The 12847-nt window shown below is 45.4% G+C and overlaps 1 long non-coding RNA gene across 1 annotated transcript; it reads left to right on the top strand.

Moving 5' to 3' along the window:
* The first annotated feature begins 3319 nt into the window (after positions 1-3319).
* Positions 3320-12545, top strand: LOC143930324 (uncharacterized). Its single transcript, XR_013262754.1, has 3 exons — positions 3320-8276; positions 8639-8718; positions 8975-12545. It is a non-coding gene; the product is annotated as an uncharacterized LOC143930324 (long non-coding RNA).
* Positions 12546-12847: the final 302 nt, after the last annotated feature.

Raw genomic sequence — 12847 nt, forward strand, 5'->3', positions numbered from 1 at the left:
GAATCGTTATCCTCTACCACTTGTGCCGGAACTCTTCCAAAGACTGGGGTCAGCAGCAGTATTTTCGAAGCTGGATCTCCAGGGGGCCTACAATCTGGTCCGCATCCGTGATGGCGACGAGTGGAAGACTGCCTTCCGTACTCGCTTCGGGCATTTTGAGTACCTGGTCATGCCCTTCGGTTTATGTAACGCTCCCGCCACATTCCAGCACTTCATCAACGACATCTTCAGAGACTACCTAGACCTGTTCGTCATTACCTATCTGGACGACATCCTGATCTTCTCCTCCTCCCTGGCAGAACACCGGGAACATGTCAGGAAAGTACTATTCCGACTCCGACTTCACGGGCTATATGCCAAACCGGAGAAATGTACTTTCGAACAACAAAGCATTCAATTTCTGGGGCTGGTAATTTCTGTAGATGGCATCGAGATGGACCCTCAGAAGATCTCCGCTATCCGTGATTGGCCCGTTCCCACTGACAAAAAAGGGGTCCAGCGATTCGTTGGATTTGCGAATTTTTATAGGAAATTTATTAGAGGATTTTACACTATTATAGCCCCCATCACAAGACTGACCAGGCAGGGTCTGAAGTTTCAATGGTCCCCAGAGGCTCAGGAAGCCTTCTCTACTCTGAAGAACTTGTTTGTGTCGGCCTCTATTCTCAAGCATCCTGACCCGACCCGGCCTTATATTCTAGAGGTCGATGCTTCTGAGATTGCGGTTGGGGCGATTCTATCCCAGAGACATGGGCTTAGGTCCCGTTTGCACCCAGTCGCATTCTTTTCCCGCAAGCTATCCGAAGCAGAGGCGAATTACGACGTCGGAGATCGGGAGCTATTAGCCATCAAAGTGGCCCTCGAAGAATGGCGCTACCTACTGGAGGGGGCCACACATCCAATCCTTATTTACACAGATCATAAAAATCTGGAGTATTTGAAGTCCGCCAAGAGGTTGAGGCCACGTCAGGCCAGATGGGCTCTTTTCTTTTCCCGGTTTTCATTTCATATAACTTATCGCCCGGGGTCAAAGAATACCAAACCGGACGCCCTGTCCCGAATGTTCAACGAGCCAGAGACTTCTCCACATCCAGATACCATCCTGACCTCAGGGAACTTTCTTCTCCTTCAAACAGATCTGCTGTCTCTGATCAAGCAAGCTTCCGCTGGTGCCGCTCCTCCACCTAACGTCACACTTCTGGCCAAAGACGAACTTCTCTGGTATGAAGGCAAAATTTTTGTTCCCCAGGAGACTCGGGTGCCAGTCCTCAGTGCATGCCATGATCACCCGCTGGCCGGCCATTTCGGAGCCCTTAAGACCACCGAATTGGTTCAGCGCACCTTTTGGTGGCCCCAGTTGAAGTCTGACTGTAAGAAGTACGTGGAGGCATGTGTCATCTGCATCTGGAACAAAAGCAACAAGTCCAGGGCCTGGGGTCTGATGAAACCATTACCTGTCCCAGAGAGGCCTTGGCGGATGATATCAATGGACTTTATCGTAGAGCTTCCACCATCAGAAGGCTATTCCACAATCTTTGTGGTAGTGGACAGGCTAACCAAGATGGCCCACTTCTTGCCGATGAAGGGCACCCCCTCCGCTGCGGAAACAGCCGAGGTATTTATTAAAGAAATTGTGAGGCTACATGGCGTTCCCGCAAACATTACTTCTGATCGGGGAGTGCAATTCACGTCCAAGTTCTGGAGAGCACTTTGTAGGGCCCTGAAGATTGATTTTTGTCTCTCATCTGCTTACCATCCACAGACCAATGGGCAAACAGAACGGACGAACCAGACGCTGGAGCAGTACCTGCACTGTTTCTCGTCTTTTTCTCAGGACGACTGGGCTCCTTTGCTCCCGTTAGCAGAATTTGCTTACAATAACTCCATCCACTCTGCCACAAGTCAGTCCCCGTTCTTCGCTAACTACGGCTTCCATCCCTCATTTCTGTCCCAAGACCTGCCTGAAAGCCCGGTACCAGCGGTCCAGGAGAGTATTGACTTTTTCAGCTCCAATAACAGACTGCTGCAGGAGACCATGGCAAAGACCCAAAGATATAATAAAGAAGTCTTTGACAGGAGGAGAAGGGGGGAACTTGAACTCAAAGTTGGGGACCAGGTTTGGCTCTCCACGTTGAACCTAAAGATGGCCTGTCCTACTAAAAAGTTGGGGCCAAGGTTTGTGGGTCCCTTCCCAATTGTGAAGAAGATAAATGACGTAGCATTTGAGCTAAAACTGCCAGAATCGTTCCGGATTCACCCCGTATTTCATGTAGCTTTACTCAAACCAGCCGTCCCGGATCCCTTTGACAGCCGGAGGGTTGTTCCACCTGAACCTGTGATCATCGACGGTGAAGTCGAGTACGAGGTGGAATCTATCTTGGACTGTAGGCGTAGACGGAATCAAGTTCAATTCCTGGTGAAGTGGAAGGGGTACGGACCCGAAGAAAATTCTTGGGAACCTGAATCTAACATTCATGCCAGAAGACTGATTCTTGCCTTTGAGAGGGCCCATCCGAGTAAAATGGCTCAGTTGGGCATCCGGAGGCTGCCCCTTGGGGGGGGGGGCAATGTCATGGTCGTTCCTGAGATCCAGCGGCCCATGGAAGACCTATTCACAGAATTGGTTCGTTGAGCGCTAATAGGTCTCCCTGGGCGCGCGTTAGCGCGAACGGACGCACGCGGGTGCGAGCAGGTACGAACGAGCACGCGGGTGCGCGAGGTTGCGAACGTGCGCACGCGGGTGCGCGGGGCCACGAACGGTTGCACGGTTTCACGTGGGCGCGCGCGGGCACGCCGTGCGACCGTTCTTGGCGCCCAGAGGGCTTTTTAAGGAATCCGTTCTAGTGGCCCGGTGCTGTTCTGTCTACAGCGTTCCTGTGAGTTACCTCTGCTAACCTGATTGTTCCTGCCTCTGATCTACCCGGCCTGTTCCTGATTACTCCTGCTTGCTGCCAGCCTTGACCCTCGGACTTCCTGACCACGCTTCTGCCTTCTCCTTCGGTACTTCTGCTGCCTGCCTGTTGACGACCCGGCCTGTGTTTGACCCTGCTGTTTGCCAGCTGATCCAGTCTGCCATCTGTGACCGCTGTCGCCTGTTGCCGCCTGCCAGCCGCTCCAGTCTGCCTTCTGTGACCGCTGCTGCCTGTTGCCCGCCTGCCAGCCTTTCCTGTACTATCTCCTGCACCTGCTGCCAGCCGCTGACTGCTCACCAGCTGTTCCAGTACCACCTGCCTGCACCCGCCGCTGTCTGACGCCAGCTCCAGGGCCAAACCTACCATCACTGACTTGGCACTTGTGCCCTCTGACCTCTAGAGTCCCTGTTCCCACTCTCAGGGGATCTCGAGCCAGAGGCTTACGAGAGGCCACTCCCTGCACTCCGGGCTCCTTCCACCAGGTACGTGACAGATGGATACGCCTATCGTTGGTCTGAGAGGAATATAGGTAGGAGAGGACCGGTTTGGATGAATGCTCCAAGAAATTCTTTTGCGGAGGCTGAATCCGACTCTCTTTCCTCTACTCTCTCGCTCCAAAGTAATTTGCGTTCTACAGTCACACCAGCAACCAATTCTTCATGTAAAAGATTATGCTATGGGGGTGGTACTCCACCGGCTAGTCTAAGGCTCCATGCACACTGAAGCTGATAAACTGCAGTTTATTGGCGTTTGGGCGTTTTTTGTAAAAGCCCATAAACTCCACTCTATGTTAGCCTATGTGTCCATGCACACATGGACGTTTTTCAGCTTTAATGAGCAGTGGAGTTTATGGGCTTTTTTCTGAACGCCAGAAATTCGCGTTCAAAGTGCCGTTTTTCAGCAGCAAAAAACGACAAACGCTCATTAACGCTCATTAACGCTCGTTCATTAGTGTTCGGCATTCTATTTTTCAATGCATTGTGGGATTTTTGGAGTGTCCTCTGTGTATTTTTATAAAAAACGCCCATTAACGCTAACGCTGTAAAACGCTCATTAACGCTCATTAACGCTAGTATAAAACGCTGTTAAAAGCAGGTTTTTCAACCAGCGTTTTCTGCCAGCAATCTGGTGTCCAGAAATAGCTTTTTTGAGCTTCAGTGTGCATGGAGCCTTAAGAAAAATAAAAAAACTCCTAAGATTCCTAAACCTCCACGCACATTTCCTACACAGACCCCAATAGACACAACCACTTCACTGGAAGGAGCTGTGGGTAATTCCACCCTACACAGCACCATCCCGAAGGTGCTTAACTCTGCACTGATGACAAATAAATATACTAAGGTTAATGAAGATCTAATTTTTTTAGATCTGAAGAAGCAGCCGGGGAACTTGGACACTTACGTACTAAAAACCACACAAGCTCCACACAATACACAGCCCCCACCCAACACTCTCATCATGATGTAAATCTAAATATCATTAACCTTACCCCCTAACAATTGACGGAGGAGGAATGCTCTGTATTACAATTAGGTTTGGGTTTTTGTCCTCAAGATGCACGGAATCTTACATTTAAATTAATTTTTTACAAGGATCGCGCCAATTCAAACCTTGAGCGTGAACTCACGGAACCCACTAAACATTTCAGTATGGAAGAAATCCGAGCACTTCGGGATCTTATGCTTCTATATGATCAAATGGCTGTTGATAAATTCGCAATCCTTACAAGTCAATTCTCACAGTGCACCCTCATACACCCTGTCTGGAGATCATGGAGCACAACCTATATCATTTTGATTGTGGTCGCGCCGATTTCCAGAACTAATGACTTGCCCTACAATTTGGGCCTTTCTACAGGCCACCATTAGGGATTTAAAATCACAACATTAGTGTGATATCACCCCCAACCTTGATCAGAGACAAACAAGGGCTTTGTTTACAAAGACGTTTTGATGTCATTATCAAACAGTCTGACAAGGGCGAGAACATTGTCCTAATGACACATAATCAATACCAATCGATGTGTTTGACTATTCTCAACAATCGGAATTGGTATTGCCCTATTTCTGAATCCCCGTCTTTTGCCCAGGAGCTTAGTATCCTTTGCCCTGAGGCCTTTTTTTGGGCCTCATTGACAGAGACACTTTGGAGATCCTGGTTCCTATGTTCCCCCGTGTTCCTACATTTTATTCTGTTCCCAAAACTCATAAAAATATGCAGACGCCCCCAGGCAGGCCAATTGTTTCGGGGATCGGTTCCTTGACCGACAACTCAAGTAAATTTGTTGATGCCTTCTTGATGCCCCATGTACGCAGTCTCCCCTTATACATTCGGGACTCTGTAGACTTGTTGCAACATCTTGAGGGGATCCAGATCCCTCCGGATGCCCTGCTCATGGCTATTGATATCGAGGCTTTGTACTTGAGTATCCCCCACAAGCGGGGCGTCCTGAGGGCTGGATCCTTTCTTTATGAACAAGATACAACTACCTGGCCTTTAAATTTATTTATTTTGGCACTTCTAAAATTCATTTTGACCAAAAATTATTTTACGTTTAACGACCAACTTTTTTTTACAGACCTAAGGGGTTGCCATGGGGACGTCTTGCGCCCCATCCTATGCTAATCTCTATTTAGGGGGCTGGGAAAGATACGTGCATTCTGATGAAAGATATACATTTGGCGGATGTGCTCTTATGGTATCGTTTTATAGACGATCTGTTCTTGGTATGGACTGGGACCAACAAAAAACTTTTGGAATTCATCCATAAACTGGATGAAAATTAATTTAATCTCAAATTTACTTTTACGTTTGATAATGCCCAGATGCCATTTTTTGGATCTGTCCATTATCAAACAACAAGATGGCACCTTGGGCACTGACCTCTATTGTAAACCTACTGCGGGCAATACATTGCTTTACGCCACCAGTGCTCACCCTAAATCACTAGTGCGCAGTATACCCTTTGCACAATACTAATGCCGCGTACACACGAGCGGATTGTATGGCGTACTTAGTCCGTCGAAACACATTTCAGCGGACAATCCGCTCGTGTGTGGGCTTCAGCGGACTTTTTCAGCGTGCAGTCCGGAGTACTAAGAATTTCGTTTTTTTCGAAATTCTGTCCGTCGTACTTTGGTTTCAGCGGACAATACGGTCGTCAGTATGCTAGTTCGACGGACTAAGAATGGCGCATGCCCAGAAAGGATTTACACGGCGGAAGGGTGCTTTGCTGTGTCTTGGACTTCCTATTTCTAGTCCCGTCGTACGTGCTGTACACGTCATCGCGCAAGCTTTCGACGGACTGTTTGTGTATCCGTGTGTGGTCAAGTTCGTTCAGTGGAAAGTACGACGGACTGTCCGTCGGATTGTATGACGGACTAAGTACGCCATACAATCCGCTTGTGTGTACGCGGCATTACGCTTATGCAGAAATTGCACACTGGAAAGTGACTTCAGGACCCAGGCCGATGCTCTTCTGGAACGGCTTTTACTCAGAGGATATTCTCCTACTAACCTGAGAAAGGTGTTCAACAAAGCCTTTGCACGATCAAGGAGCTCTTTGCTCTATAATCGTCTGAAAGCAGTATCTCACGCCAACAACTCTGTAAGATTCATCACTACGTATTCCGCCCATCACAATACACTTAGAAATATCCTGTCTAACAATTGGCACATGTTGACTGAACATCACATTTTGAACAAACATGTATGACCTGCCCCCGAACTAGTGTTACGTAGGGCTTGTTCCCTGCTGGGCTGTTTGACCTGTAGTCACTATAGACCAGCTAACCCCCCAAAAAGACCTTATGGGACTTTTAAATGCAGGGATTGCCCCCGCTGTCCCTGGATTCATGAGGGCAAACGGTTTACTTTACCCAATGGAGAGACCTTTATTCCATGTAACTTTGCAGACTGTGGCACTAGGGGTATTAAATATCTAATGACTTGTAGTTGTAAGGCCTACTATGTTGGGAAGACCATTCTTGAACTTAGGCAAAGGATTGGTGACCACCTTTATTATTCCGGAAGCGGCAAACTAACCACTATTGGCAGACATATCGGAATCTACCACCGATACAATACCTTTGTGATCCGCTTCCGGGTCTTGGAGGTGGTACACCAGAACCCGAGGGGAGGCGATTGGGATCGAACAATCCTACAGAAGGAAACTCTGTGGATTGAGCGGCTCAATGCTATTCTTCCCCCGGGGCTCAATGAAATTATTCCATATAAACCTTTTTTTATAGACGGTGAGGTTTTCTTAAGGGTAATGTCGCTTTAAACTGTTCCCTTCCCTCTCTGCCCTTTCCCTCTATTTTTCCTTTTAAGAATGACAAAACTAAATAGCCCTTTATTTCAAGTCTAGGAGTAACCCTGTCCCTGATGGTTACTGTGGTGAGAAATTGGGGGATATCCCCCCATTATTTCATATTTCTGTATATTTTGCATTATACCTCATTATAATTTTCTCTTTTCTATTTTATTAAATTGTTTTAAAAAAATCCCCCCTTTTTTTGCTGTGAGGGGGACCTGCTCACATCCGATGGCCAGTTAGGTCTAATTTGGGGCTCTCCCTTAACTGGGTTCCCTAGCGGCGGATGCGTGCCTGCCCTGGTAGGACTTCACCTACTACTGTTCCTACTTGCACAGAATCACCCCGGACGCTTGGTCCTGAGGTTTCTTCTGTGCGCACATGCACGGTATACTTGGGCTTGTGCGCCTATGTGGCACGAGTCTTTTTAATGCGGCTGATGTTCTCCTCGGAGTAGCTGCCCAATGCACATGCGCACTCATTTGTGCGGCCACGCTATGTTGGGTGTATGACTCTGTGGATTTTTCATTAGCGGTATCTCTGGCGCACACGCATGCACAGTTGCGTTGACCCGTGCACTTGCGCTGTGTGGGCGGGCTGACCCCCTGACGTCAGACGCCACCGTTCAGTGGCATGGATAGACACCATGTGGGTAGGGGAGCTCATATAGTGGCTGTTCGCAGTCCACTTGTGAGCAGTATGAGGACCTTATATGTTGGGCTGCTGACTTAGACGATTACAAATACAGGTTAGTATTCTTATTATTTCTATTAGGTTTGCAAGTACCGGGACATTTATACATAATGCCTTCATGTCCGGTTTTCTAGATTCTGACCTTTATATTTTACTTTGTTGTTTAATTTGATATCCTTATGACTTTTACTTTTGAATTTTGTAGATCATAATACTCTCCAGCCTTCCAATCCCTTGTGGAGTGAGTGGCTCCTGTATTTCTCAGGATAGCTACATTTATTATTTCATCTGCTACACTGGTATAGTTCGCCTGACCAATCAGCCCGTGCATAGAGTCTGGTTTACTATTTTACTGGGTGAGTGTAACTTACTTATAGTATACCTTGGAATGGTGGACTAATTGGTGATTGTGAAACCTTTTTTATTGTTTGCGCTATCCTCACCTGGTTATCTGTATTGGCCTTCCCTCTTCCTCACCAATTCCCTTTTCATTGTCTCATTTTCTTTCCTTTTCCTTTTGAGTTATGCTTTTTTTCTTTTCCAGGTCGTGGGCTTGGCTTGATGTTTTTTTGTTTTTTTCTTCTTCTTTCTTCATTACGGTTGTTTGGTTTCTATATCCTGGCCACCTTTCGGGATCTCCACCATTATGTCACACTTTTGTGTGCACTTAATTGTTATATATTATTATATCTCAACCTATTATCATTTTAAATACCAGATTCGGTCCTGTACAATCCCCCGCATTCGCCGCTGGAGGAATTTTGTGGGTCCTCTGATCTACTGCTTCTAGTTGTGTTGGTGAGCCAGTCTCCTTATTTATAATTGAGTGTAAATTTACATTGTTAACATATTATATATTTTATTATGTATGATGGTGCACTCAAATCAAATTTCTATTAATTCACTACTCAAATTGTAGGTGCTCCTCATGCATCTACAATTGCTTAATTTCCTTATAATATCAGTGTCAAGGCTTTTTTAAATTTATATTATATATTTTGCTTTGTTTTTTGTTCTTATTTTACTGTATACTTTTATACTATCTACTTCGTAGATCCCCCTCCTGAAGAAGCGGTTTACTGTGAAACCGGTAGAGGAATTTCGTCACACCACTTCTCAACATAAATCCTACGGGGAAACCCGATAGAAATTGTTTAGTTGCGGTGGATATGTTTTTCATTTTTTGAATGTATATGTGTATGTATATTTCTTGGTTGTTAAACTTTTGTATATTTTTCTTTACTATGTTTGATTGATATCTACTACCTAGTACCGAGATAGTCCATATATTCCAAACAAACCTTGTAGGTTTGGATATACGGGGTACAGCATTAGCAACTGTCCCAGTATTCCTATAACCTCTTGTCTCTAAAAACGATTGATCTGGATGATGCTACTTTTATCTATCATGTGATTACATTTTATCTGAGGCTATACTCACTTTATTGCCAGCTTCTGCACCAAGATGCCGACTGGTGTTGGATCAAACAACATGCTGTTGCTGTGGATACATTGAAAGCACAATTAACTAGTACACCTGTCCTACAGTATTTTTATGTACATAAGCCAGTGGTCTTGTCTGCTGATGCTTTCCAGCATGGTCTTGGCGCAGTCTGTCTTCAAGAGGGGAGGCCTATGGCTTTTGCATCAAGAGCCCTCACTGAGACTGAAGCACCCTATGCACAAATTGGGAAGGAATTATTAGGACTGGTATTTGCTGTTGTAATATTCCATGGTTATATCTATGGCTGCCCTATGACTGTGGAGATGGAAAGCCACTCGTAACCATACTGAGAAAACCCCTGCACACAGCATCTACGCACATCCTGTGAATTAAGCTTCAATGCTACCACCTGAATGTAATCTATAAACAAGGCTGTGAACTGTTTGTTGTGGATGCTCTTTCACATGCACACCTCCCCACTTCTGATAACTCTGGAGCTATTGAGGATTATGATGTGTTGGCTCTGGATAGGTTGTTGTCGTCCAGAAGGATTTAGGAACTAAAGCAAGAAGCATAGGCAGATGCCACCTGTCAGCGCCTCATGGACATTATTCTCAATGGGTGACCTGGCTCCTTTAAGGAAATCCCACATGATATCCGACCATTCTCCTTTGAGGGATGAATTGACAGTGGATGATGGATTAATCCTGTGTGGCCAGAGATATGTAATCCCTCACTCTCTTCCAAAATACTACTTGACACAGCTCCATCGATGTAATCCTGGCATTCATTCCACTAAGCGAAGGGCACGTGAAACCATGTTTTGGCCCACTATATACACCGACATTGAAAAATAAATTTCTAGATGTGCCCCATGCAATGCTCTACGACAGAACCAGATGAGAGAACCTTTAACTCTTCACCAAATACCTGACAGACCCTGGTCTATCATAACAGCTGACATATTTGAGTGGTTAAACAAGGATTACCTGGTCTTGGTAGATTCTTAGGCCGCGTACACACGCGGGGACTGTTCGCCCAACTTTGCCCGTCAAACAGTTTCGGCAAACAGTCCGCTCAAAATTAGCATGGACGGACATGGCCACACACGACGGACGAACAGTTTGCTGAAACCGTGCGCGATGACGTGAACGGCACGTACGACGGGACGAAAAATACGACGTCCTATACACTGCATTATAACTTTCGGCGTGTAAATCCTTTCTGAGCATGCGCGGAACTTAGTTTGACGAACAAGCCTACACACGAGGGGACTGTTCGCTGAAACAAAGTTTCAGCGGACAGTTTTTCGGAATTTCCGAAAAACCTTGTTCAGCGGACTGTTCGCTGAAACTGTCCGCTGAAAGCCCACACACGAGCGGACTGTTTGCCGAAACACTGTTCAGCGGACAAAGTTGGGCGAACAGTCCCCGCGTGTGTACGCGGCCTTACTCTGGCTGGTGGGAATTTGATGTCCTCCCAAACTTTTCCAGTAACACAGTGATCAGGACATTAAAGCGGATATTCTCCACACATGGAATTCCCTATCAATAGATGACTGACAATGCAACATCATTTTCAAGTAGAGAAATCAAGAACTTTGCTCACCAATGGGGTTTTCAGCAGGTCACTAGCAGGACCCCAGATCCATTGGTCTTGCAGAGCATAGTGTAAGATTGGCCAAGCATCTCCTAGAGAAATGTACACATGATGGTTCTGACATTTATGCAGCCCTACTCAACCTCCGCAACACACCTAGGGATGGCATGTCTTCCCCCGACACAACGTTTACTATCACAACGAACCAGGACTATGATTCCCATGGTCCCATCCCAGCTCCTGCCAGGAGTTTAGACTGATGTTCAGGCTGCTTTATTTACACACAAATCAGCCAGACACCTTTCCCCTCTGGAGCCTGGGCAGGTAAAGATGGAGACAATCTGTGGGTTTGGCAAACTGGCCACGGTTCATGGAAAGGCCAGCCAACCAAACAGCTATGTTGTCCATTCTGATGGTAGGACTTATGTAAGGAACCGCCATCAACTCCTACAGGTACCTGAATCATAAAGTACTGCCGCTGCCCACGTACTGGTCTGCTGCTGTACCAATTGACACTTCCACCAACAGATAAAACACACAACCACAACAAAATGACGGCAACAGACAAGAGGTTTCAGACTTGCAAGCCCCACAAGTTGTTACTCGATCTGGAAGAGTGTATAAACCCAATCCAAAGTTCCAAGATTTTATCACACACTAACTTTTACTCAGCATCTTTCATTTTATATTGTAGTTTGTTATTTTTCCTTGCTATGCTGCTTACCTTGTTGGTTCTATATTACACTTCATTTATATATGCATGTCTTTTCTTTAAAAGGTGAAATATTGAATTGAGAGTATAGCCTGATATAGAAGTTTTTAATTCAAAAATAACAAAGTACCATCATCCGAGTTGATATATAGAGAAAAGGGATGAGAATGGAAAAATAGGACAGTTGCTGAAGCTGGCCATAGATCTATTCCCAGACTCAAAAATTGTGATGGACTGTCTCGGTACTAATAACAAACAATGTAAATAATATAAAAAACGTATTTATTACATATACAAATGACACAGGGTACATTAAAACAACAATTTTGGAAGAAATTATATTTCAAAAAACAAATATTGTATCTGACCATGTCCATCACTTTATGACTACAGTGTACCCGTCTTCTGATGGCTCCTTCCAGCAGGATAATGCACCATGTCACAAAGCTCAAATCATCTCACTACTGGTTTCTTGAACATGACAATGAGGTCAGTGTACTCCAATGGACTTCACAGTCACCAGATCTCAATCCAATAGTGCACCTTTGGGATGTGGTGGAGATTTGCATCATGGATGTGTAGCCAACAAATCTGCAGCAACTGCGTGATGCTATCATGTCAATATGGAACAAAATCTCTGAGAAATGTTTCCATCATCTTGTTGAATCTATGCCATGAAGAATTAGGGCAGTTCTGAAGGCAAAAAGGGGTCCATCCCGGCACTAGCAAGGTGTGCCTAATAAAGCGGCCTGTAAGTGTATATAGTTATAGGTAAAAATTCAATGTATGTAAAGAGTTTCCCAGTGCTGATACTTTCATCCAAATTCTAAATTGTAGCATTTGTAAATTTTACAGCCAATATAAAGGAATAGTAGTGGTAAAAAAAAAAAAAAATTGTGGGTTTAAACTAATAATTTGTTTTTGTATAATTTTCCTTTAAGGGGGCATGGCAGGGGTGTGTCCTATGCCCACATACTTTTGCTAATAGGTGTCCCTCATTCCCATCTCTGAAAGTTGGGAGGTATGAAAAGAGCCAATATACATATACAGTATATGAGCTGAAACAATAGTCACAGTGAAACTAGTCACGTTAGTATAATGGGCTACAGTCAGGTATACAGAACAAGGTAGGTAGCTGCCAGCATCTTCTTCTGTGTGTTGGTCTTCAGCTG

The sequence above is a fragment of the Lithobates pipiens genome, unplaced genomic scaffold, assembly GCF_037356315.1.
Source record: "Lithobates pipiens isolate NorthernLeopardFrog02 unplaced genomic scaffold, aLitPip1_a1.2 Scaffold_25, whole genome shotgun sequence".
NCBI lineage: Eukaryota > Metazoa > Chordata > Amphibia > Anura > Ranidae > Lithobates > Lithobates pipiens.